Source organism: Herpailurus yagouaroundi, unplaced genomic scaffold (assembly GCF_014898765.1).
Source record: "Herpailurus yagouaroundi ecotype Mexico unplaced genomic scaffold, PumYag 141, whole genome shotgun sequence".
Classification (NCBI taxonomy): domain Eukaryota; kingdom Metazoa; phylum Chordata; class Mammalia; order Carnivora; family Felidae; genus Herpailurus; species Herpailurus yagouaroundi.
The window spans coordinates 57,736,472-57,764,408 of NW_024412396.1; the positions used below are offsets into that span (position 1 = coordinate 57,736,472).

Genomic DNA, 27,937 nt, shown 5'->3' on the forward strand with positions numbered 1-27,937 from the left:
TCCATTTTCCAAATGCACGTTGTATTCATGTATGATTATTAAATTATGGAAACTAGGTAACGGACAGAATAAAATAATCAACATATTGAACATTTGTTGTCCATATTTTCACTAGAGATAATATATATTGAATTAGGAGAATACCAATAAAAGTAAGGGCATGAGTGGGAGAGAATTTTATAAAACATTCTTTTTAGAACTTACAGGAGAATCTAGATTGGGAAATCTGCAGATACATAATTCTTACAATAGAAGATTTTGAGGTCTTTCCTAAAACTTTTAGGAGATTCATTAGACTCTAAAGTTCTATAGGAAGATGTCCATTTCTAAAGGGTTTTTAAAATTTTTGTACACTAATATGCTGCCAGTTAGCTTGGGTGAATATGCCAGGCGTATTCACGTTTTTAGAAGCAATGAGAGTAGAATTTGTCCATTCTGTGTTGCCTGGAAGGTTACTATTCCAAGTTCACTGCCTCAGTTTACGGACAACAGGGGCTCTTGTTCAATCCAAGCACAGTGCAAATTCTAATACCTTTGATGTAGTGATGTCACTGAGCTGGAGACACTCGCCGAGTAAGATTTCCTCAAGGGGATCTCAATTAGTCTTCTCAGAAAGCCCTAATAAAAGTCAAAGAGAAATTCTCTAATTGTAAATTTAAATCCTCCTGACAGGCCCTTCACATAGGAGAAGCTTGTTTCTCATGTTTGAGGATCATCACCATCTCTCCCGCCCTTCAAGTTCCTGCTTTAAAATGTACAATTGTCTCTTGGAGTTATTTATATTTGGATGGACATTCTTGCAAAGTGATTACCTAAGGACCTTATTTCTCTCCAGTCCTTACCCTCAGAAACACACACATATAGTACATATCCCAGACAGCTTGAATTTTCTTAATTATACCTTTCATGTTTCGGGGGGGGGGGATATTGCAGAGCAAATGCCCCTTTTTCAAATGTTTAAAAATATTGCAGTGAGGCCCCGTCTTTGATATTTCTCTTATGCAAATACAATGAGGTGTTTTTGTTTCTTTGTTTCTTTGTTTGTTTGTTTCCAGCTTGAGCTGGAGCCCAAATTCATTTTGCCACAGAGGAAGTTACCTTGATACAACAGTAGTGTCCAAGTAAAGTATCCCGCAAGGCTTCCTAGAGATATAGGACAGAAACATTCAACAGAATGAATTACGTTTCCATTGTATGGTTTACTAAATACATTTGAAACACATGCCATAAGAATCTAAAAGACAGAGAGAGAGAGAGAGAGAGAGAGAGAGAGAGAGATGCAGTAAGTTAGTACACACATGGCAGAAGGATTGTACAAATCCTGGGGTATTTACTGTTCCGATGTCTTCTCTCTCATAGTGCTGAGGGTACTTGGGGTCAATGACACCAATGACACGTTCTGAGGGTTGCAAGGGTAAGTCTGCCTGATCGTATCTGTAGCTCACCAGTTAGCTGGCTCAGCAGCACTGGATTTTATGTGCTTCTTGGGGAGAGGACACGTGGCACCAGAAAGGTTGTCACCAGTGGGAAGCTTAATTAAGACTTCCCTGATTATTGCGTGTCTCATATGCCTTATGTATATTTAGTCTATCATAAATATTCAATGCCTAAGATACCTCGTGTATATTTAATGCCTGATGAACATTCACTGGCTTTTACATTTAGAGCCTCGTGTGTATCATCTTTAGTGTCTGGCGTATATCAGGACTCATTTTGTCTTCTCATCACTTTCTATGTTCATGCAAATGTACTACTCAACAGCCAGCCCCTCTTAGGAGTTTTATCAGACCCATCATCTGTTTCCTTTATCCTCAGGAGGAGTTTTGAATGTTCTCAATCAATACAACATTGCACGTGACAGATTAAAAATATTTGTAGCACGAAGCCAAAATATAAGACAAAGCATCTTCTTTTTCCTAAAAGTACCCTTAGAATATAAGAGAGTGATCTTATATTGTAGTTTTATAGCACAATTTTCTTAATTGCTTTCTTTTACTTTTTTAAAAAAATAATGTTTACTTTTGTTTTTGAGAGAGAGAGAGGGAGAGAGGGAGGGAAGGAGGGGCAGAGAGAGAGGGAGACAGAATTCGAAGCAGGCTCCAGGCTCTGAGCTGTCAGCACACAGCCTGATGTGGGGCTTGAACCCACAAAAGGTGAGATCACGACCTGAGCCAAAGTCGGATGCTTAACTGACTGAGCCACACAGGTGGCCTTATTGCCTGCTTTCTTTTGGACAACAGCATGTCATTTGCCAGGGGTGGGGGGGGGTGGGTGGTGAAGGCCAGAAAATATATGAAGTGTCATTAGTGTGTGGTAGGTTTACATGGTTCATCTGAAGAATTCATACATCTATATGTACCTGCACACACATACCTATATACATATGGAGGCAGAATTTTCACGGCTGCTTTCATATTTAGTAACAATTCTTGTGTGAGTGACTTTAACTTCATCACACTTTTTTTTTTTTACAAACTTTACAAAGAAATACGGTAAAGGCTTACATCATGCAGATCACATAGATACAACTGCAGGGTGAATGGCAGAAAAATGTCCAAATGCCCTACAAAGGATGATGTGTATGCTTGGGCATATGTTCTCAATAACAATGTCATACACAGTTTTACAAGGGCCATCTCGCAAAAACAAACAGACAAAAAACAAATAAATAAGTAAATAAATAAATGAATAAAATTTTAAAAGAGAGTGTGTGCTTAGAGCTACAGAAGTAATGAAGTCACACAGTGATCTTGGCACTGATGAAGATATTGATGTTCAGGATTCACATCAAGAAGTTGAAAAAATTGTTCCATGATCTGAAACAATAGAAAGAGGATTTAAATTATGTCAAATAATAGGTTACTTTATATATGTTACTAAAACATAGAGTAAATATTAGAAGTGCACATGCAATGATCTCATCTGTCTCCTTAAATATTTACATATTCAAGTTGATCAAAAATATTTGTGTATCCCAATAATGCAAATATGGAGGGCTTTGTATGCAGACTCACCTTAAAATCTAATATCAGAGCTATTCTCAGTGTGATATATAATTATAGAACTCAAGAATAATATGAAAAACTGTGAAACATATTTCAAAAAGTGTCACCGCCCATTAGCAACTGTCAATAGTTTGTGGTATTCTCTAGACATTTCTTTAAACATACTTACATTTAGGGGCGCCTAGGTGGCTCAGTCAGTTAAGCATCCAACTTCGGCTCAGGTCATGATCTAACACCTTGAGTTTGAGCTCCAGCGTCGGGATCTGTGCTGACAGCTCAAAGCCTGGAGCCTGCTTCGGATTCTGCGTCTCCTCTCTGCCCCTCCTCTGTTCGTGCTCTGTCTCTCTTCTCCCTCTCTCTCAAAAAAAAAAAAAAATTAATAAGTAAATAAACAATAAATTTTAAAAAATGAAAAAACACACACTTACATTTATAGAATTAGTATCAAATGTATATATACATCTATACTTATATCTGTACGTATATGTACTTATGTAGTAACTTTTTACCATGTAACACAACTAGCAATCAAGTTCATTTTGTGCCAAGACAAGGCCTGTCCCCACCATGAAAATCCTGAAAAAGTGCTTCGAATTCTGCATTAGTATCGCAAAAGAAATTGCAAAACTCCACTTCACACTTTATTTGAGCTCCTTAAAGCAGTGCTGCCTTCCTAGGTTTATTGCTGACAATATGATTTGATTAATGATTTTTCTAGACAACTATCACAGGTACTCTGGTATTGTAGGCAAATGAAACATATTAAAATTTTGCTGAAAGTGGGAAACTAAGTGGCAATATTTTTATTTTGAAAATATTATGTTAAATGTCTTCAGGAGATTCCAGTAAAAAAAAAAAAAAAGCTACGGATAATACATGTTCTGTTTCTAATCAGTTTAGATATATTTTAAAAAGTGGCAGAATATAGCCTGCAACCTCAAGTAGTTATAATACTCTTCTGAAAATTAAAAAAAAAAAATTTACTGGGGCGCCTGGGTGGCTCAGTCAGTTAAGCTTCCGACTTCGGCTCAGGTCATGATCTCACAGTCTGTGAGTTTGAGCCCCGTGTCGGGCTCTGTGCTGACAGCTCGGAGCCTGGAGCCTGCTTTGGATTCTGTGCCTCCTTCTCTCTCTGCCCCTTCCCTTCTCATGCTCTGTCTCTCTGTCTCAAAAATAAATAAAAACATTAAAAAATATATCTTTACCAATTAATTTTAATGTGCGCAAACTGCTTACCAAGTAATAATAATCTCTCTCTGAACACCCTTTTTTATTAGTAATTAGATCAATCTTCAAATACCATTGTTCCCTTTCCAAACTGTGAGCCTCAAGCTATACATTCACGTTTGTCTCCAAAGTGTGTAAAAGGTACCTAAAATTCCAGTTTCTTCCACACAGATAGCAGTATGTACCAGTATATTTGGGGAAATATAGATACAACAAGCATCAGTCATTCAAGAATAAATACTATTATTTTCAAACTGACAGTGCATATGATTTGGGTATAAAATAGAAAGCATATATTAAAAATCAATATCCTTCATTTTCCATTCAGGAGTCCAGGATCATCAGTGTATTCCAGGTCAAAGATTACTCTCTCTGGCTTCTGGCTATGAAACAATTCTGAAAATTATTAAACCCCATACATTCTGGCTGAAGTGCCAATGTCCACTCCAAAAAGGCCCAGAGATAAAAAAAAAAAAAAGGATAAAATTAGTCCTCAGATGGATGTGGCAGAGAAGGCAGAGGAATCTGTTTAAAATACCTCACTGCCATGTGACTATGCCCATATGCTGGGCACTGACACTGTTTATCAAGGATAGTCCTCAAAGATGTTCAGAAGAACCCACTTTGTGGATACTAAATCAGCCTCTCAAGTCTGCAGGATGGAGTTCAAAATTGCTCACGGACTCTGTCAAAGGTCTGCAATGGAGAATGGCATTTTCTTGTAAATATGGAACGCATAAATCATCTGTGATACTTTGTAAGGAGCTCCTCTAACAACGGTTACGGTAATTCCTAAGTGATTTTTCCAGTGACAAGTCCAGGACCCAGGAAGCAGGTTGAAACACGCAGTTTGTCTCAGGAAGTCAAGCGTGAGGCTTGCTAATTCAGTTTGATCACAGAAATGACAGCAAACATTGACTTCCAAATACAAGGACACATGTTCATCAGTCCAACTCCCTCTAATGCCGTCCCCCACCCCTATCAAGGTGTAGAATATTCCTTTGTGAATAGAAAGTAAGAAGTGTGAAAATTCACACCAATTGATGATGTGAAATAATGAGTAACCCCTCCTTAACCTCTATCTCTCGCTGAAAACAAATGTTCAAACCAGTAATTTGTGGACCAGCAGTAAGTGGGCACGTATGGTGAACTGAACTTACGATCAATTCAGTTCCCAAATTACATGGCCACTTGAGAATCATGAAATTTGAGACAGTGTAGAATTATGCAAAACAATGGTACCCAGATCCTATAAGCAGGGGAATCACATGAGTCTCTTCATGTAGCATCTTTAAAACAGAACCCGCCCAAAGGAGGTGCTCAATCAGCATTAGCTGTTACTTTAGTGTTGTTTATGTAATGAATGCTGTTTGCATTGTTTATGTTGACTAGTCTTGTTTATGTTGAATGACCTGGCTTTTAACACTTGGAAGTGTGTAATCCAGGGAGGATGAGTTTCATTCTGCTCTCCAGTCTCTATGATCTCAACAAACTCTAAAACAAGAATCCTTGGGAAATATAATTAGGTAGAAATAATAAATCAACATACTGATGATCTGAGCCAACCCAACCTTATATGGATTATCTGTCACCGAGTCCTTTCAATCTCTGCAGCAATATGGACACACGAAGTCCAAGATAGACTGGTATTGAGGCAGGGACTATGGCTACGTATGCTGTGTCTGTTCATTGCTGAGAAAACAGGCTATCTTATACACTGGTCTTTTTAAGGACATTAGCACTGGGCTGGAGTATTACAAGTCAAGGTAACTGAAGGTCATAACTTATATCAACCCCCAAAGAGCAAAGGCCCAGGTGATTAATCACTGTTGCTACACAGGGCAGTTACATTCTGTCTTGTTCTTAGTATTAGAAATTCATCAGACTATGACTAACAGTTACTGATTTTATAATTTTTAACTGAGCACTTTCCACAGTATTAGCTATATGTTAGTTGCTAGTCATGTTGGGGGAAATCTAGATAGAGCGGTTCCCCCATCAAACCACTTATAACCTTGTTGAAGAATCCGTGTTTGAGAGACTGACCTGATACTTCTTTCAGTAATGTAAATTAAAATATAATTGTCTATGGGCCAAAGAACACACATCGACTTGTGTTTTTTTTAACATTTTTTGTTGGCAGAAATGTAATTATTATTTTTTTTATTTTTTTTATGTTTATTCATTTTTGAAAGACAGAGAGCACAAGCAGGGGTGGGACAGAGAGGGGGACACAGAATCTGAAGCAGGCTCCAGACTCTGAGCTGTCAGCACAGAGCCCAACGCGGGGCTCGAACTCACGAACTACAAGATCATGACCTGAGCCGAAGTCGGATGTTCAACCGACTGAGCCACCCAGGCGCCCCAGAAATTTAATTCTTTAAGAATATAGCATCAAAGGTTTTGAATTTAGGCAATTGGTAGAATGATTGAATAAAGACCCACTTTTTTTTTTAAGTACATAGAATCACTAGATGAAATATTTTTAAAATCTTAAATATATAAGCAAGCTTGGAAGAAAATTGGTTTCAAAAATAAACAGGGCATCTCACAGTCACAGCAGTAAATGTGCAATATAGAGTACATGGGACTCAAGGGGCATCTCAATCTCAAATAGGCTCACACAGCTATTGTTGTTTGTGTATGCATTCAATTTTAAGGTGCCTCTTTCAGGTTTTATAGCTTAATTTTATTTTGAGATTATGTAAAACATTTTTACAGTTCAAAAGTCAAAATTATTTAAAAAGCTATGTTCAGGGAAGACACCTCCTCCTATAACCACCCTACTTCAACAGTCAACTACTTTCAACCATTTCACCAGTCTCTGGTTTATACTCACACCTGTATGTACACACACATACACACACACACTTATGTGTCACCCCATATATGCATATCTTAAGGCAGTATCTGTTCTATTTTCTGGAGTGTTTTCTCATGGCTTGCTGTTGAGATTTCTCAAAGACCTGTTTAATGTCTGTGAAGAGAATCCTATATTTTTTTTCTTGGTACATCTGTTGACATGGTAGATTATACATTTCCTAATACTGAAATATTTTTGAAAGATTAGGAAAAAAATCTTATCATTATATATTATTTTAATGTGCTGTTAGATTCTGCTTTCTAAGAAATTATTTAATATGTCACATTGATATTCATAAGTATGTTTGGTCTCTGGTTTCCTTTTTCTTTCTTTTTTTTTTTAATTTTTCTTCTGGTTTAGACTTCAAAACAAACTTACTTTACCTTAAATGTTAAAGTATTTAAAATGAGAATTTTCTTTCTTTTCCTATCTTCTGGAGCTATCTTAAATTATACTGGATTACCCATTTTTAGAAAGTTTGTTAAAATTGCTCTGTAAATCCATCTAGACTTGGTGCATTTTTATGGAGGTAGAATTCTGTGATAACTTTATCTCTTTCTTTAATAGACCTTTTCCCTAGAATATTATCAATTTCATGTAGGCTTACAAACATATTTGCATGCAATTTTATTTTACCTGAAATCTCTCATTTTTTACACTTTATTTAGTATACATTTTATATTTATATTTATTGAATTTCTTTGTGTTCTCTGTTCCTTATTCTTTCTTTTGGATATGTTTTATATTTAAGAAAGTTTTAGAGCTTTTCTAGTAGTAAATTTTTAATAATATATTTTATAATGTGTTATGTCTCTGTTACCTTCCCTAGACTTCTATAATGTGGTTTTACCATTTTAAATAAACTCTCCCCTAACACCACCTATGACCTATACATCAACCAATGAGTTTCTTCTTGTATTTTATCTTTTCTCTTTGGCCACTCTGTTTTAGCCATGTTACTTTATGTTTCTCTGTCAGAATATTTAACAATTACATGCTGCTTTCCAACCCTGTCCCCACTTTTGCTTCAATCTTATATCTACCATCAAATATATTAAATTGTCACAAAAAGTCCTCAAACATTAATGAAGAATGAAACTAAAATAAAGACAATATTGAACAAACAAAAATCAAGATTTGTTCACTCATTGATACTGAATCAAGCACTAAAGAAGATTCTGAAAAAGAAGGAATGTGATAGAGAACAAAGGAGTATGATACTGAACTGGTAATATGCGGATAAATTGAAATAAGCATCAACACTACAATAATGTGAAAATAACAACAATGACTAATTCTCGTGGGATTTAAGAGAAGATGGTGCTAAAATATTAGATAACAGTAGCATGGATAAGGGGAAAGGATAATTAGAAATAAACTATTCTGGGTACCTGGGTGGCTCAGTCAGTTGAGCATCTAACTCTTGATTTCAGCTCAGGTCATGACCCTGGGGTTGTGAAATCCAGCCCCATGTTGGGCTCCATGCTCAGCAGAGCCTACTTGGGATTCTCTCTCCCCCCTCTCTCCCTCCCCCGACTCATGGTCTCTCTCTTTTTCTAAAATAAAATTTAAAAAATTAAATGAAAACAATGTTTTAAAAGAAATAAACTATACCAATTGCCTTATATTGTCTGTGAAGGTAAAAATAATGATTAATTTTAGGAAGTTATGCCTTTTGTAATTGTAAAAGACATATCTGGTCATGTGGACAACTACAATAAATCTAGACAAAAAAATGTCATCCTAGAAAAAAATAAATCTGAAGGTATGTTAAGTAGGTATCTATCTAGAAATTTCTGCATTATTACAGAAAGCCCTTAGAAGGGATTATATTTACCTTATATGATTTTTAATATATTTATTGTTGATGTAACTTAAAACCCATCTTTGGTGGCTAAAAAATAATAAAAATGACTCAAAATTATGGAATCTTATAACACTGACAAAAATAGTACAAATATATAATTTCATACACCCATATTAATTTTAAAAGAGAAGATGGGCTGTTTCTCATATTCATATTTTGAGAGTTCAAATTTTAGAGAAAGAATTTTTTAAATTATAGTTATTATTTTATAGAGTTCATACTTGAACTCAATTTGTTAAATCCATAACACATGCACCCACATAATTTAAAAACTAATCAAGATTAAAAATAGCCTTTCAAAAGTTCCATTTAATAACTGCCAAATATCTTATTGATTTGAAAGAAGAAAACTACAGGTCAGTATATTTAGTAAGGGATTCTAACATTACCCAGAGGACTACAGAAGCTTTAACATTGGAAATACAGCTGTCCTCCCCACACACTGTGTTAAAGATGGAAAACAGAATGACAGATACCTTCACTGCTTGGGTAAACACTTGTAACTTACACTTGGTTAGATTCTTGAGTCTGTCAGGGAGTAGATATGATTACTACAAAGGGGCATTTTCAGAGTAATAACACCGATATTGGAAAATGTATGTCTAGATACAGACAGAAAAGAACAAGGTATCTAAAGATCCATTTTAGGTAGAAGTTTAAACTCAATGTTGTTATAATAGTGGGCAAAGGCCACTGAATGAAGAAATAATGTATTGTCTTTTAAAATCTGGTGAAATGTTTAAGTTACCTGATTCAAACCAAAGCACACAGAAAGTCAGAGGGAGCTTGGAAGATGGGAGGGAGAAAGGAAGAATAGAAAGAATGAAAAGAATTTATAAGAATAGTAGTCATTTTATGGTTTCTATTGATGGTCTTGCAAATTCACCCAATAAAAACATAAAATGTTAATCAACGTATTTAGAGCCACCCTATGAATATCCTGCAGAGACAGAGGCAGAAGCTCCTTAGATGGACGCTGGGGGCTCTGTGTATTCCTGGTTCCCTTTGCCCCCTTGTTTCCATGGCGCCATCTCGAAATCTAACATGGTAATTTGAGAGCCACAAGAAGAGGGCGGTTTAAAGAGACAACCTGATTTCCTGCCCATTCCACTCTTGCTGGTGATGGAAAGCAACAATGCTCTGCAGAGGCTCTAGGGAGAGGAACTACCCAAACACTAAGGCCCTGACACCTCTGAAGGGACATGCTCCAGTTAGGATGCATTCCCAGGAAAGCAGCTAACATTGGTGATTCTCACTCTAAGTGACATTTACTTATTACATGTGTTGAGTTTTCCATGGAGAACTCAAGAAATCTCAAACGGGATGAAGGAGGTTGCTTCACTACAGTGACTTTTAGAGCCTGACAAAGAGCTTTTAAACTTGCTCAGAAAATACACAAAACTGAGCCCCAAATGAGAAAGTGGTGCCTCCTGAGACATGGCCAAAATGAACATTAAAATAAGTCATCTTTACTCAGATATGGACAGTCTCTCCCTCACCCCTTTATCTTGCCTCCTTCTCACTTGGGAAAAAAAATATGTTGATGATTGCTCCTGACTGTATTCTCCCCCAAAAGTGGAAAGACTCCATTCTATAACCTTTCTCCACTCCAAAGCCATTCATTTATCTTTTCTATGAAGTCTTTTCCTTTGGTATTCCATCTGGGCTGTTATTTAACCTTTTCTTTGTCACCCATTTGATTTCAAGAGTGATCTAGGACCCCCCTCAGAATTTCATACATATAGCAGTGTTTTGTTACATTGACTTTTTTTTTTAATGGTTTACATTTCATAAGACATTGCTATTACATTATTTGGGGAGTATTAGACACCACATGAAGACTTCCACATCTATTCTCCCTATCCCTTGTGCCAGAGCTAAGAGCCAACCACTGCTGATGGGCCGCTATTCATTCGACAAACATTTTACAACTAAAGACAAAACAATCTTGTGCCAGATAAAGGCTGAGGGAGGTTGGGTTTTTTTTTTTTTGTTTGTTTGTTTTGTTTGTTTTGTTTTGTTTTTAATATTTATTTATTGTTGAGAGAGAAAGAGACAGAGTGTGAATGGGGGAGGCCCAGAGAGTGAGGGAGACAGAATCTAAAGCAGGCTCCAGGCTCTGAGCTGTCAGCACAGAGCTTCACAAAGGGCTGGAATTCACAAAATGTGAGATCATGACCTGAGGGGAAGTTGGATGCTTAACCAACTGAGCCACTCAGGAGCCCCTGAGTGAGGTGTTTTTAATGCAAGAATATAAACCCTTGTTTTTATGCTCTAACATAGAGATCATCTCATGGGGAGGAGACGTCCGAAACTGCAGTATAAGACAGGCTATGATAAACATATTTTGAACCTAACTGGCTAAAAGTTTATAGGCATTTATAAAAAAGAGAACTACTTACTTGCTTGGGTATTCAGAGTAAATATACCCCAGAAGTTGGTATATGCAAGCAGGTTCAATAAGTAAAGAAGGAATAGAACTTCCTATATTATTTGAACAGTGAGCGGGTAAAATGGGACAAATATTTATTGAAGCAGGCACTATGCTAGGCACATGATATACTTTCTGATAAATGTTATTATCAATCTTATGAGCTAAAGTTAGCAGAACTAACTTTACATACATGAAGATGAGGCAAAGGGGATAAATAACATACAAACTGTCGAGTCCTAGTAACTGATGGAATCATTATTTGAAGTTAGGTCCATATTATTTATTATCTTTTCACTTCACCGTATCATGGTACAGTAAAACCTTAGTTTGTGAGCATAATTCATTCCAGAAACATATCTGTAACCCAAAGCACTCGTGTATCAAAGCGAATTTCAAGAACCATTGGCTCAGTTGTAATCATGTGACATTTGGCGTCACATAAAACGGGTATTGCAAGACATCGCTCTTTTATCAAGTTACAATTTATTAGAAATGTTTGTTTGTCTTGCAGAATACTCACAGAACAAAGTTACTTGCAATCCAAAGTTACTGTATTTGGTTTTTTTTTCTCATCTAAACCTTTTATTTATTTATTTATTTATTTATTTATTTATTTATTTATTTATTTATTTTTCAACATATGAAGTTTATTGTCAAATTGGTTTCCATAAAACACCCAGTGCTCATCCCAACAGGTGCCCTCCTCAATGCCCATCACCCACCCTCTCCTCCCTCCCACCCCCCATCAGCCCTCAGTTTGTTCTCAGTTTTTAAGAGTCTCTTATGCTTTGGCTCTCTCCCACTCTAACCACTTTTTTCTTTTCCCCTTCCCCTCCCCCATGGGTTTCTGTTAAGTTTCTCACGATCCACATAAGAGTGAAACCATATGGTATCTGTCTTTCTCTGTATGGCTTATTTCACTTAGCATAACACTCTCCAGTTCCATCCACGTTGCTACAAAGGGTCATATTTCATTCTTTCTCATTGCCACGTAGTACTCCATTGTGTATATAAACCACAATTTCTTTATCCATTCATCAGTTGATGGACATTTAGGCTCTTTCCATCATTTGGCTATTGTTGAGAGTGCTGCTATAAACATTGGGGTACAAGTGCCCCTATGCATCAGTACTCCTGTATCCGTTGGGTAAATTCCTAGCAGTGCTATTGCTGGGTCATAGGGTAGGTCTATTTTTAATTTTTTGAGGAACCTCCACACTGTTTTCCAGAGTGGCTGCACCAATTTGCATTCCCACCAACAGTGCAAGAGGGTTCCCGTTTCTCCACATCCTCTCCAGCATCTATAGTCTCCTGATTTGTTCATTTTGGCCACTCTGACTGGCGTGAGGCGATACCTGAGTGTGGTTTTGATTTGTATTTCCCTGATAAGGAGCGACGCTGAACATCTTTTCATGTGCCTGTTGGCCATCCGGATGTCTTCTTTAGAGAAGTGTCTATTCATGTTTTCTGCCCATTTCTTCACTGGGTTATTTGCTTTTCGGGTGTGGAGTTTGGTGAGCTCTTTATAGATTTTAGATACTAGCCCTTTGTCCGATATGTCATTTGCAAATATCTGTTCCCATTCCGTTGGTTGCCTTTTAGTTTTGTTGGTTGTTTCCTTTGCTGTGCAGAAGCTTTTTATCTTCATAAGGTCCCAGTAATTCACTTTTGCTTTTAATTCCCTTGCCTTTGGGGATGTGTCGAGTAAGAGATTGCTACGGCTGAGGTCAGAGAGGTCTTTTCCTGCTTTCTCCTCTAAGGTTTTGATGGTTTCCTGTCTCACATTCAGGTCCTTGATCCATTTTGAGTTTATTTTTGTGAATGGTGTGAGAAAGTGGTCTAGTTTCAACCTTCTGCATGTTGCTGTCCAGTTCTCCCAGCACCATTTGTTAAAGAGACTGTCTTTTTTCCATTGGATGTTCTTTCCTGCTTTGTCAAAGATGAGTTGGCCATACGTTTGTGGGTCTAGTTCTGGGGTTTCTATTCTATTCCATTGGTCTATGTGTCTGTTTTTGTGCCAATACCATGCTGTCTTGATGATGACAGCTTTGTAGTAGAGGCTAAAGTCTGGGATTGTGATGCCTCCTGCTTTGGTCTTCTTCAAAATTACTTTGGCTATTTGGGGCCTTTTGTGGTTCCATATGAATTTTAGGATTGCTTGTTCTAGTTTCAAGAAGAATGCTGGTGCAATTTTGATTGGGATTGCATTGAATGTGTAGATAGCTTTGGGTAGTATTGACATTTTGACAATATTTATTCTTCCAATCCATGAGCACGGAATGTTTTTCCATTTCTTTATATCTTCTTCAATTTCCTTCATAAGCTTTCTATAGTTTTCAGCATACAGATCCTTTACATCTTTGGTTAGATTTATTCCTAGGTATTTTATGCTTCTTGGTGCAATTGTGAATGGGATCAGTTTCTTTGTCTTTCTGTTGCTTCATTATTAGTGTATAAGAATGCAACTGATTTCTGTACATTGATTTTGTATCCTGCAACTTTGCTAAATTCATGTATCAGTTCTAGCAGACTTCTGGTGGAGTCTATCGGATTTTCCATGTATAATATCATGTCATCTGCAAAAAGTGAAAGGTTAACTTCAGCTTTGCCAATTTTGATGCCTTTGATTTCCTTTTGTTGTCTGATTGCTGATGCTAGAACTTCCAACACTATGTTAAATAACAGCGGTGAGAGTGGACATCCCTGTCGTGTTCCTGATCTCAGGGAAAAAGCTCTCAGTTTTTCCCCAGTGAGGATGACGTTAGCTGTGGGATTTTCATAAATGGCTTTTATGATCTTTAAGTTATAAAAGAGATCTTCTATCTCGACTTTCTCGAGGGTTTTTATTAAGAAAGGGTGCTGAATTTTGTCAAAGGCCTTTTCTGCATCGATTGACAGGATCATATGGTTCTTATCTATTCTTTTATTAATGTGATGTATCACATTGATTGATTTGCGAATGTTGAATCAGCCCTGCAGCCCAGGAATGAATCCCACTTGATCATGGTGAATAATTCTTTTTATATGCTGTTGAATTCGATTTGCTAGTATCTTATTGAGAATTTTTGCATCCATATTCATCAGGGATATTGGCCTGTAGTTCTCTTTTTTTACTGGGTCTCTGTCTGGTTTAGGAATCAAAGTCATACTGGCTTCATAGAATGAGTCTGGAAGTTCTCCTTCCCTTTCTATTTTTTCGAATAGCTTGAGAAGGATAGGTATTATCTCTGCTTTAAACGTCTGGTAGAACTCCCCTGGGAAGCCATCTGGTCCTGGACTCTTACTTGTTGGGAGTTTTTGATGACTGATTCAATTTCTTCACTGCTTATGGGTCTGTTCAAGCTTTCTCTTTCCTTCTGATTGGGTTTTGGAAGCGTGTGGGTGTTCAGGAATTTGTCCATTTCTTCCAGGTTGTCCAATTGGTTGGCATATAATTTTTCATAGTATTCCCTGATAATTGTTTGTATCTCTGAGGGATTGGTTGTAATAATTCCATTTTCATTCATGATTTTATCTATTTGGGTCATCTCCCTTTTCTTTTTGAGAAGCCTGGCTAGAGGTGTATCAATTTTGTTTATTTTTTCAAAAAACCAACTCTTGGTTTCGTTGATCTGCTCCACAGTTTTTTTAGATTCTATATTGTTTATTTCTGCTCTGATCTTTATTATTTCTCTTCTTCTGCTGGGTTTAGGCTGCCTTTGCTGTTCTGCTTCTATTTCCTTTAGGTGTGCTGTTCGATTTTGTATTTGGGATTTTTCTTGTTTCTTGAGATAGGCCTGGATTGCAATGTATTTTCCTCTCAGGACTGCCTTCGCTGCGTCCCAAAGCATTTGGATTGTTGTATTTTCATTTACGTTTGTTTCCATATATTTTTTAATTTCTTCTCGAATTGCCTGGTTGACCCACTCATTCGTTAGTAGGGTGTTCTTTAACCTCCATGCTTTTGGAGGTTTTCCAGACTTTTTTCTGTGGTTGATTTCAAGCTTCATAGCATTGTGGTCTGAAAGTATGCATGGTATGATTTCAATTCTTGTAAACTTATGAAGGGCTGTTTTGTGACCCAGTATATGATCTATCTTGGAGAATGTTCCATGTGCACTCAAGAAGAAAGTATATTCTGTTGCTTTGGGATGCAGAGTTCTAAATATATCTGTCAAGTCCATCTGATCCAATGTATCTTTCAGGGCCCTTGTTTCTTTGTTGACCGTGTGTCTAGATGATCTATCCATTTCTGTAAGTGGGGTGTTAAAGTCCCCTGCAATTACCACATTCTTATCAATAAGGTTGCTTATGTTTATGAGTAATTGTTTTATATATTTGGGCGCTCCGGTATTCGGCGCATAGACATTTATAATTGTTAGCTCTTCCTGATGGATAGACCCTGTCACTATTATATAATGACCTTCTTCATCGCTTGTTACAGCCTTTAATTTAAAGTCTAGTTTGTCTGATAGAAATATGGCTACTCCAGCTTTCTTTTGGCTTCCAGTAGCATGATAAATAGTTCTCCATCCCCTCACTCTCAATCTAAAGGTGTCCTCAGGTCTAAAATGAGTCTCTTGTAGACAGCAAATAGATGGGTCTTGTTTTTTTATCCATTCTGATACCCTATGTCTTTTGGTTGGCGCATTTAATCTATTTACATTCAGTGTTATTATAGAAAGATATGGGTTTAGAGTCATTGTGATGTCTGTATGTTTTCTGCTTGTAGTGATGTCTCTGGTACTTTGTCTCACAGGGTCCCCCTTAGGATCTCTTGGAGGGCTGGTTTAGTGGTGACAAATTCCTTCAGTTTTTGTTTGTTTGGGAAGACCTTTATCTCTCCTTCTATTCTAAATGACAGACTTGCTGGATAAAGGATTCTCGGCTGCATATTTTTTCTGTCTAGCACACTGAAAATCTCGTGCCAATTCTTTCTGGCCTGCCAAGTTTCAAAAGAGAGATCAGTCACGAGTCTTATAGGTCTCCCTTTATATGTGAGGGCACGTTTACCCCTTGCTGCTTTCAGAATTTTCTCTTTATCCTTGTATTTTGCCAGTTTCACTATGATACGTTGTGCAGAAGATCGATTCAAGTTACGTCTGAAGGGAGTTCTCTGTGCCTCTTGGATTTCAATGCCTTTTTCTTTCCCCAATTCAGGGAAGTTCTCAGCTATTATTTCTTCAAGTACCCCTTCAGCACCTTTCCCTCTCTCTTCCTCCTCTGGGATACCAATGATGCGTATATTATTTCTTTTTAGTGTATCACTTAGTTCTCTAATTTTCCCCTCATACTCCTGGATTTTTTTATCTCTCTTTTTCTCAGCTTCCTCTTTTTCCATAACTTTATCTTCTAGTTCACCTATTCTCTCCTCTGCCTCTTCAATCCGAGCCGTGGTGGTTTCCATTTTGTTATGCATTTCGTTTAAAGCGTTTTTCAGCTCCTCGTGACTGTTCCTTAGTCCCTTGATCTCTGTAGCAAGAGATTCTCTGCTGTCAACTATACTGTTTTCAAGCCCAGCGATTAATTTTATGACTATTATTCTAAATTCACTTTCTGTTATATTATTTAAATCCTTTTTGATCAGCTCATTAGCTGTTGTTATTTCCTGGAGATTCTTCTGAGGGGAATTCTTCCGCTTGGTCATTTTGGATAGTCCCTGGCGTGGTGAGGACCTGCAGGGCACTTCCCCTGTGCTGTGGTGTATAACTGGAGTTGGTGGGCGGAGCCGCAGTCAGACCTGATGTCTGCCCCCAGCCCACCGCTGGGGCCACAGTCAGACTGGTGCGTGCCTTCTCTTCCCCTCTCCTAGGGGCGGGATTCACTGTGGGGTGGGGTGGCCTGTCTGGGCTACTTGCACACTGCCAGGCTTGTGATGCTGGGGATCTGGCGTCTTAGCTGGGGTGGGTAGGCAAGGTGCACAGGGGCAGGAGGGGCAGGCTTAGCTTGCTTCTCCTTAGGTGATCCACTTCAGGAGGGGCCCTGTGGCAGCGGGAGGGAGTCAGATCCGCTGCCGGAGGTTTGGCTCCGCAGAAGCGCAGAGTTGGGTGTTTGCGCGGAGCGAGCAAGTTCCCTGGCAGGAACTGGTTCTCTTTGGGATTTTGGCTGGGGGATGGGCGGGGGAGATGGCGCTGGCGAGCGCCTTTGTTCCCCACCGAACTGAGCTCTGTCGTCAGGGGGCTCAGCAGCTCTCCTTCCCTTTGTCCTCCAGCCTTCCCGCTTTCTGAGCAGAGCTGTTAACTTATGACCTCCCAGCCGCTAAGTCGCGCTTGCTGTCGGAACACAGTCCGTCAGGCCCCTCCGCTTTTTGCAAGCCAGACTCGGGGGCTTTGCTTGGCCGGCGAGCCGCCCCTCCGTCCCGGCTCCCTCCCGCCAGTCCGTGGAGCGCGCACCGCCTCGCCGCCCTTCCTACCCTCTTCCGTGGGCCTCTCGTCTGCGCTTGGCTCCGGCGACTCCGTTCTGCTAATCCTCTGGTGGTTTTCTGGGTTATTTAGGCAGGTGTAGGTGGAATCTAAGTGATCAGCAGGACGGGCGGTGAGCCCAGCGTCCTCCTACGCCGCCATCTTCCCTCTCACTAAGCCTTTTAAACTGAAGGAACATTGTGTCAGAAAAAGACCCAGGGTGTAAAATAAACTCCTTAAAAGGCAACAGGAGAGCAGATTGTATTTTGAAAAGACAATATAATTTTTTTTGTTTGTTTTTTCGTTTGTTTGTTTTTTACATTCCACATTGAGACTTTATTGAGGGGAGCACCTGGGTGGCTCAGTCGGTTAAGTGTCTGATTTTGGCTCAGGTCATGATCTCCCAGTTTGTGAGTTCTAGCCCTGAGTCGGGCTCTGTGCCGACTGCTCAGACCCTGGAGCCTGCTTCAGATTCTGCCTCCCTCTCTCTGCCCTTCCCCCACTCATGCTCGCTCTCTCTCTCTCTCAAGAATAAAGGTTAAAATTAATATATATATATACATATAAAGTATATATATATATAAAGTATATATATATATACATATAAAGTATATATATATATATATATATATATATATATAGTGTGTGTGTGTGTGTGTGTGTGTGTGTATACACACACACTTTATTGAGCAAGACTTCTATAACTGTCTGAATTACGAACACTTCCCTAGATTCTTAAGGGCAAGTGCACAGCTGCTCCAGGAGAGTGAAGGATTCTGACAGCAACTCTTTTGGTCTTGTCTGGTTTTTTTGTTTTTTTTTTCCCTGAAGTGTACATTTCCTGTTTTCACAAAAAGGCCGACATTTCCCCCTTTTATCCATTTATTTGTCATTGGTTCTATTTAAGATTAATTTGCCTTGAGAGCAAAGAAATCTTAGGTTCTGTAAGAAAGAGAACTCATCTACAAAAGTAGCAGGGAATTCCTATAGCTCTTTATTGTCACAAAGAAACCAGCAAAAGCAAAGCTCTTCCCACATCAGTTTCATGGAGAAATAAACAACAACAAAAAAATAGAAGCTATCACGTGAATTATTCAATGGAATGTTGGTAACTTGCTTTCTGTGTTTTTGTCTTGATTAAGAATGACAAATTTAAACTAATGAAGTTCAAGTTTTCACACCTATTTTTTTTATTTGTAAAGTATCAGTAGAAAGAGAATTTTTCCTCTTGCTTCCTAGCAATGTATCAGCCCCAGAATGAATGGATTTCTGCCCAGACACAAGTGGGTCATTCAGCTGGTCAACAAGGATGCCTCTTGTGAGAGCAGATTTTTTATGAGGACAGCTGTCTAGCAGGAAGTATATTGCCATGTGGTCTTTTTGAATTTAGCAAAAGCCTGTCAAATACTCCTAGTAATGACCCACTTAATTTTATAGTCAGCACTTTTGCATAGAAGTGTATTAATAATAAATCTGGCTCTGGAATTGAGGTTACTATAAGTTGGTTACAGACAAGACCAAAGTGTAAATATATATTACATAATAAATGACACCATTTATGTATTCAAGTGATATGACTTCTGGTGACCCTGCAGAAACAAGTAACCTTGACGGTAACTTCATTTCCTAGAATCGTGGAATCCCAGCCTCAAAAATGCTCCTGCTACTGCTTTGCAACCACCCCATAGAATAAATGTTTTCTGCTATTAAAGGGAGATGTATTGATACAGTAATCTTTGCTACTGTGAAACCTTAGGAAACATTATAAGAATCAGCTTTTCCTAACTTATTTAGCTCTACTCTCACTTTCTTTGAGGTGTAAGCATTGACCTTGAAAAAAATACCGAGCATTTTAATGTGGTCACTCACAATAAGCAATGACCATCTGGGGGAAAAGGCCCATCTCTTACTTGCAGTTATGTCTAGTTCTTTGTTCGGGGAATCTAACATGATGAATTTTAGAATATGGGTATTAGCCCCTCATATTATTCTAGTGGTCCTAATATCGACAGCAAATATTAGCACAACACAGAATTGAATTGATTGGGGCTCCATGATGGTAACTGAATCTCTTATCTCAAAGGAGATAAATTTATAAAGTTTAAGAAACCAGATTCTTAATTTCACGTTTATTGCCATTCACAAATTACCACTCAAGCTACTCAGCTGAGATGATGTGCCTGGGCATGGCTCCATACCAGTAGAGACACAGAACCACATTCACACCTTGCGACACAACAGATAATTGGCCTCAGGCCTTCATCATTGGACATTTTTAAAATTCTATTCATCGTAAAGATGAGCTTTTAACAATGCTACAGACTTGCGATAATATGTGCTCTGATTCTTGTATCTTGATGTCAGTTCTCATATTCTAAAACATGCTCACAAGGAGCCCGCGCTAGTAAAAACACGTATCAGTTTGTGTTGCTTATCAGCCAAACATTGCCTATTTACAACCCCCTCTTTCTGCTATCCCCACTTCTACCTGATCAAGTCCATGAATGCATAGAACCCTTTATTTCCTTCATTATTCCAAACAATGGTAAACCCTAATGCCTGAACAATCCTGAGGGAACTGGAAGGGAATCATGGCTCTTAGCTATAGAAGGATCTAAGCTTTATGCCAAGGACCCATTATAAGGACATTAGTGCTTTGACCAGACACAGGTTTTGTGGACCAACTTGAGTATACTGCTCATAGGGTGACTACTCATCCTTATTTGCCTGAAATTTTGTCAGTTTTAGTACTGAAAGTACCCTGCCCTGGGAAACCTCTCAGTCTGAGGCAAACAGAGATGGTTGTTCACTCTAGTTCTGAATGTGATCTATTCAGCCAATTTCAAAGGCATTTCACTGGGCTTCTAGTGTGAACAGGATATAAAGCCATCAGATTTTGCCAGGATTGCTGGTTCCATGAAATGTCCCTTGGTTTCAGTGAGGGCCCTTTCTAGTTCAAATGGGTCTCGCTTATGTCTTCCAGAATAGGGTTAAATGGATAAGGTGTTTTGCTAGAAGAAGTGCCTATTAACCAGTGAGATATGGAGATACAACTATCTGATATATCAAAGCAATAGAATATTTGTTTTGGAATAAAATTATGTGATTGTAATGATGATAAATAACACTTTAAAATGTACAAAAAAAGATTTCTACAGTAGCAATTATAACATGAAGCTTAGTATTATTTTGACATATAAATTATGAGTTACTAATTCAGATTGCATAGTTGGATGGTTGCAACTGGCTGGTCTGATTATAGTCATGGTCCTTGATACTCCACCTTTCTTGATCTCATCACATATCTTCTATCAATCAGCTTAAAAAGGTTTTGTTTAATTTTGACTATCTCTTTTTAAGTCTTTGAATGAACCACGACATGAGGGATACTCTCACTGATTTTCTGTCCCCTCACGTAGCCCAGAGAACTCTAGCATTTGTCCCATTTATCTGCCACGTAATTTATTGTGACACTAAGAGGGTCGTTTTTATTTTTTTATTATTTTCTTGGGTTTGGTTTTGTTTTGTTTTGTTTGTTTTTAATCTTGGGAGGATATATTACCTTGAATTTTTCAAATAAAAGCATCTACAGGTGCCCCAGTGGCTCAGTCGGTTAAGCGGCCAACTTCAGCACAGGTCATGACCTTACAGTTCAAGCCCCGCGTCAGGCTCTGTGCTGACAGCTCAGAGCCTGGGTGCTTCTTCAGATTCTGTGTCTCCTTCTCTCTCTGCCCCTCCACTGCTCTCACTCTGTTGTTTCTCTCTGTCCCTCAAAACTGAATAAATGTTAAAAAAAAAAAGAATACATAAAAGCATCTAATTGGTCTCAGTGTTTTTATTTTTTTCTTGTTTTATTTACAAAAATTGTTTTATGTTTACTCATTTTTGGTTTTTTTAATATGAAATTTATTGTCAAATTGGTTTCCATACAACACCCAGTGCTCATCCCAACAGGTGCCCTCCTCAATGCCCATCAGCCACTTTCCCCGCCCTCCCCCCCCCCATCAACCCTCAGTTTATTCTCAGTTTTTAAGAGTCTCTCAGGGGCGCCTGGGTGGCGCAGTCGGTTAAGCGTCCGACTTCAGCCAGGTCACAATCTCACGGTCCGTGAGTTCGAGCCCCGCGTCAGGCTCTGGGCTGATGGCTCAGAGCCTGGAGCCTGCTTCCGATTCTGTGTCTCCCTCTCTCTCTGCCCCTCCCCCCTTCATGCTCTGTCTCTCTCTGTCCCAAAAATAAATAAATGTTGAAAAAAAAAATTAAAAAAAAAAAAAAGAGTCTCTCATGGTTTGCCTCCTTCCCTCTCTCTCTTTTTTTTTTTTTCCCTTCCCCTCCCCCATGGTCTTCTTTTAAGTTTCTCAGGATCCACATAAGAGTGAAAACATATGGTATCTGTCTTTCTCTGTAGGTCTTATTTCACTTAGCATAACAATCTCCAGTTCCATCCACGTTGCTACAAAAGACCATATTTCATTCTTTCTCATTGCCAAGTAGTATTCCGTTGTATATATAAACCACAACTTCTTTATCCATTCATCAGTTGATGGACATTTAGGCTCTTTTCATAATTTGGCTATTGTTGAAAGTGCTGCTATAAACATTGAAGAAGATACAAAGAAATGGAAAAACATTCCTTGCTCATGGATTGGAAGAATAAGTATTGTTAAAATGTCAATACCATCCAAAGCAATCTACACATTCAATGCAATCCCAATCAAAATTGCACCTGCATTCTTCTTGAAGCTAGAACAAGCAATCCGAAAATTTGTATGGAACCACAAAAGACCCCAAATAGCCAGAGTAATAGTGAAGAAGACCAAAGCAGGAGGCATCACAATCCCAGACCTTATCCTGTACTACAAAGCTGTCATCATCAAGACAGCATGGTATTGGCACAAAAACAGACACACAGACCAATGGAATAGAATAGAGACTCCAGAATTGAACCCACAAAAGTATGGCCAACTAATCTTTGACAAAGCAGGAAAGAATGTCCAATGGAAAAAAGACAGTCTCTTTAACAAATGGGCCTGGGAGAACCGGACAGCAACGTGCAGAAGAATAAAACTAGACCACTTTCTTACACCATTCACAAAAATAAACACAAAATAGATGAAGGACCTGAATGTGAGACAGGAAACCATCAAAACCCTAGAGGAGAAAGTAGGAAAAAACCTCTCTGACCTCAGCTGCAGCAATTTCTTACTTGACACATTCCCAAAGGCAAGGGAATTAAAAGAAAAAATGAACTATTGGGACCTCATCAAGATAAAAGGCTCTGCACTGCAAAGGAAACAATCAACAAAACTAAAAGGCAACTGACGGAATGGGAAAAGATATTTGCAAATGACATATCAGACAAAGGGCTAGTATCCAAAATCTATAAAGAATTCACCAAACTCCACACCCGAAAAACAAATAATCCAGTGAAGAAATGGGCAGAAGACATGAATACACACTTCTCTAAAGAAGGTCTCAGTGTTTTTAGTGACTTGTTTTGTTTGTTTGTTTGTTTTGGTTTTGGTTTTTAAACCATGGTTTTTCCTGTTCTAACTTCTCCTTATACCCATATATAGAATTATAACTTTGAAATACAAGATGCTCAAGAAATTTTTACAAATTAATTGATCACTACTTTGCTAAAGCAATATAAATTATTAAACATAACTAAGTGGTATAAAATAACAGATTGGAATAAGTTTTGTCTTTTTGAGAGGTAGCATAATGTAATCCAATGAAAGGTAGGAAATATAATTAGGAAATATAATAACAGAAAAAACAGATTCTGGTGGAAGATTATTCAGATTTAAACCATAACTCTGCTACTCACCAGTTCTATGAACTTTGGCAAAATGTTGAAACCACTGTGCCTTAATTTCTCATCTGGCAAAATAGAGTATGTTAAGGTAGCATAGTACCTACCTCCTAGAGCTTTCAAGAGTGTTAATATATTGTAATGTGCTTAGAATAGTGCAGGCATAAGCAAAACTATATGTTAGTTATTCCATTTATCATTTTGATTTAGACCTCCATTTCTCCGGGTTTGTACATACATAAGAGGGAAGATGTATGCCAAGAGTACTCATCCTCCTACATTTTAAATCTTCCACCTATAGTTTAAGGAAATATAGTAAACAAAACTCCTTATAAGAAAACCTTTAAGGGGCACCTGGGTGGCTCAGTCAGTTAAGGGTCTGACTCTTGATTTCTGCTCAGGTCATGATCTCATGGTTTGTGAGTTCAAGTCCTGCATGGGGTCCTGCACTGATAGTGCAGAGCCTACTTGGGACACTCTCTCTGTCTCTCTCTCTCTCTCTCTCTCTCTCTGTCTCTTTTCTGCCCCCCCCTTGCATGTTCTTTCTCTCACTCTAAAATAAATAAATAAACTTAAAAAATAGAAAACTTTTAAAAAGTATGTTAATATCTTAAGGATTAATTATTTAGGAACTGCTTTCCAGTTATCAGATATTAAAGTAATGTATCTTATTCTTCATGACCCAAGCATGGCTCTTTAATACCATAACAACAGGAGAATTATAACCAATTGCCATTGGCTGGTCAGCTCAACTTGGTAAGCAGTAACTCAAGAAAACAGACCGATCCTAAAATAAAAGTAAGTGGTCAGCAAGGGTGCGTATGTGTGTGTGTGTGTGTGTGTGTGTGTGTGTGTGTGTGTGTTTAATATTCTTCTATTATTAAGACTGAAGCTTTGTATATTGTGTATCGTTTATACTTTTATTTTGTACTTGCTTGTCATACCTAAGCATACCAATAAAGTTTTAGTTTTCATTTAATTGTAATTAATCCCAGGGTTTTCATCTGCAAAACAGAGATAATGCCTACTTTACAAAACTAATGAAAGTATTGAAAGAGGTAATGAGTATGGAACAACTTGAACAGAGACTGGCTTAGGAATGCCTGATATTGACAGCTCTCCTCCCCCTACCTCCCACTAAACGTTCAGTCCTTTTGGTTTGCTGACTCTGAAATTGACTCCAGTATTTTGAAATCCACTGTGATCTCCGGGACCTTATTAAAATTGTTCCATCTTTTGCTCTTACAAACATGAAAGTTTGGTTTCAGACAACACTCAACTTCAAATTCCTCCAGGGTTACCTTGGAAAAAAGACTTCACTCTAAACTTTACTCAAAATTTGCTTCCACTTTCTGTCTGTACCACTCTTTACTGTCCATTTTCCTTACTTTCTAATTTTTTCCTGAAAATCACACGGACTCCATCCAGATATATAAAAAAAAAAAATTGGAATCTAGACGTGAGAATTGTGCAAAAGCACACCCAGCATTTGGACAGGGATCATTCCATTAGCATTCAGTAGCGTCTAAATATGGGAATCTTTAATTTTACACTGAATTAATTAAATACTAATGTATGCATGTGCATACACACATGCATAAATTCACACTTTCTATTATGTTATCTATGCCATAAAATTAATATAAAATGAAGCTTTCATTCCTACAAGGCTCAACTTTCTACTCACACATGAATTTGTAGAAGGGAAAGCAAACACAAGAACTAATAGCTATCTAGAAATTCATCTTACAAAACTCTTAATCATAAAACAAGACATTTGTGTATTTTGGTAGACATATTAGAACTAAAGGATCTTTTTGTAAAAGAAAACAGACTAAGTGTCCCTGGGAGTTCATCTGTACTGCTAGCCATCCCTATCCACTAAGAGGATTTTTGTGAAGTTAAACAGTACCTTTATACAGACACACACACTTCAAGTTAAGTGAAATATTCTGTCATCTAGAAGACAAACTCTGTATTGAGACACTTGGGCTTCGTTCAAAATTTATGTTTTGAGTGCTTGATCATTTCCAATTAGTTGAGTTAATTGTCCCATAGCAGCACTTCTGCTGGACAGCCTGGTTTCCTTCAAGTCTAACTCGAAAGATATACCCTACATAAATTTAAATCTTACGTTAAAAGACATACCCTGCTTAATGTTGTTTGTATAAACAGCATTCCAAATCCACGTTGTTCTGACCATAGTTTGGTATGTGCTAAGAACATGGTGGGAAGTTATACTGACCCTGCTCTGGTACACTGTGTTCAATTTCAATCTAGAGGCTGGGTGAAACACTATCTTTTGCCATGTGCCAACACTCACATTCAGTCAGAGTTCCGCTGCCAGGGTTTCCTGTGGGAACAAAGATAAACCAATATAGACAGAGGAGGAGGAGGAGTGGGGGTGGAAGGGGAAGAGAAGGAGGACAACGATGACGAGCGTGAGGAGGAAGAAGAAGAGGAAGAGGAGGAAAGGAGAGAAGGAAGAGGGCAAAATACAACACATCAAAACAAAACAAAATGAACAAAACAGAACAGAACCTGGTGTAGTGGGTGGGTCACTGGAGAATCTGAGTCCTATAATTAAGAGTATTCATACTCTTAAATATATTGAGAAAGTTCACTTTCCATGTTATTCTTTATGTATTATTTAAAATCATTGAGGAGGGATAAAAGGATAAAGGACGTTTAGTTTCTGTGAAAAAAAAAACTATTTTATTTTAGCTATAACCTTCATGGGAAAAAGAAAAAAAAATGGGTAGAAGTTGCAATTATATTTTTGCATCATTGAATACCTTGCACTGTCTTCAGGAATAACTAGAAATTCTTAAAATCACTATATGTGAATGCTCTCACTCCCCACAAAAGACTATGAACAAACTAGAGAAGAACGAACTTCAGTTGAATATAACCATGAACAAGGCACTGAACAAAGCTTCACACACATATGAAATTCATTACTAATTAGCTCTCTGTCTCTGAACTGAAAATTAAGCTATGTGGGATTCCAGTCATTCGATATTCATAACATAAATGATGAGCTGTGGATTTTCCAGCATGGTTTAATTCGGAGCTTAGCACCTGAGAGAACAAATCCATTACCTGATTACATCCTCAGGGTACTTATAATCTATTTGGAAAAATGATATACATAAAGAAAGCACAAGTAGAGAACACTTGAGTATCTGCTAGGAAATACTGGTTAAAAGGACTTTATGAATTCAGTAATGGGGGAGATCAAAGTGATATTAACAAAGTGAAAAAGAAGGGAAGAGTTGTCCTGGGAATGAGCTGAGATCTGAGCAGAGCCTGACCAAAAGCACAAGGTGATAGGTTGATCCTGTTAACTAGAGAAGCCAGCAGACTGGTTATTTAGATAGAGCAAGCACAAATTATAAGAAATTCTTCCTCTGAGAAGACCCCCCCTCCCCAAAGCAGGAAGGATATATTTGTAGAGGCTAATAAGCTACTTTCCTTTATGGTCTGCATAAGCAGATGTGGGCTAACAGATTTTTCCAAACAGAACCTAAATACAGTAACACACTGGTTTGTGAGCATAATTTGTTCCAGAAACATGCTTGTAATCCAAAGCACTTGTATATCAAAGTGAATTTCCCCACAAGAAATAATGGAAATTCAGATGATCCACTCCACAACCCAAAAATATTCATATAACAATGATTACAATACTGTAACATAATACAAAATAATAAAGAAAATACAAAATATAAAGAAAAATAAACAGATAACCAGCATTTACCTTTGAAAATCTTCATGGCTGGTGTTGGGGAGACAAGAGAGGAGGGTTATTGTGTAGGGAGACTTTCACTATCACTAATGAGTCACAGCAATCTTTTGGCTCAATGAAATCTTTTTCTTTCTGTGCAACTTTAACAAGGAACCTATCCAGTGACACTTGTTTTTGCCTCCTTTTGAGGATTTCACGGAAAGGTGATATTGCATTGTTGTTAAACAGATTCATCGCCCGCACTGGTAAAGTCTTATTCAGATGGTGCTTTTCTAAACAATTTTGCACTATTTTCCACATGTTCCACATCTCTTTAATCTCATTTAAGTGAAGGGTTCCTCATGCTTCTCCTCCTCCTCTGCAGAGGAGATGCAAATGTAGACTTCTTATAAAATCTTGCAATTTCAGTCACTCACATACCTCATTTGTACTTCTTGATGATTTCCTTCTTAACTTCTACCATAACCATCTCCCTCTCCTTACCGCCTTTCTTTTCAACCTTTTTCTGCATTGGGGCCATTGCATAAGCTCACATGAATGGTGACTACAGTACAGTATTAATAAACTCTTGTCATATGCTGTATTTAATGTGACTGGCAAA

The 27,937-nt window shown here is 38.0% G+C and overlaps 1 long non-coding RNA gene across 1 annotated transcript; it reads right to left on the bottom strand.

Moving 5' to 3' along the window:
• Positions 1 to 2,275: 2,275 nt before the first annotated feature.
• On the bottom strand, positions 2,276 to 3,217 carry LOC121031318 (uncharacterized). The gene is made up of 2 exons (XR_005790670.1): positions 3,175 to 3,217; positions 2,276 to 2,816 (listed from the first exon to the last, which is right to left on the bottom strand). It is a non-coding gene; the product is annotated as an uncharacterized LOC121031318 (long non-coding RNA).
• Positions 3,218 to 27,937: the final 24,720 nt, after the last annotated feature.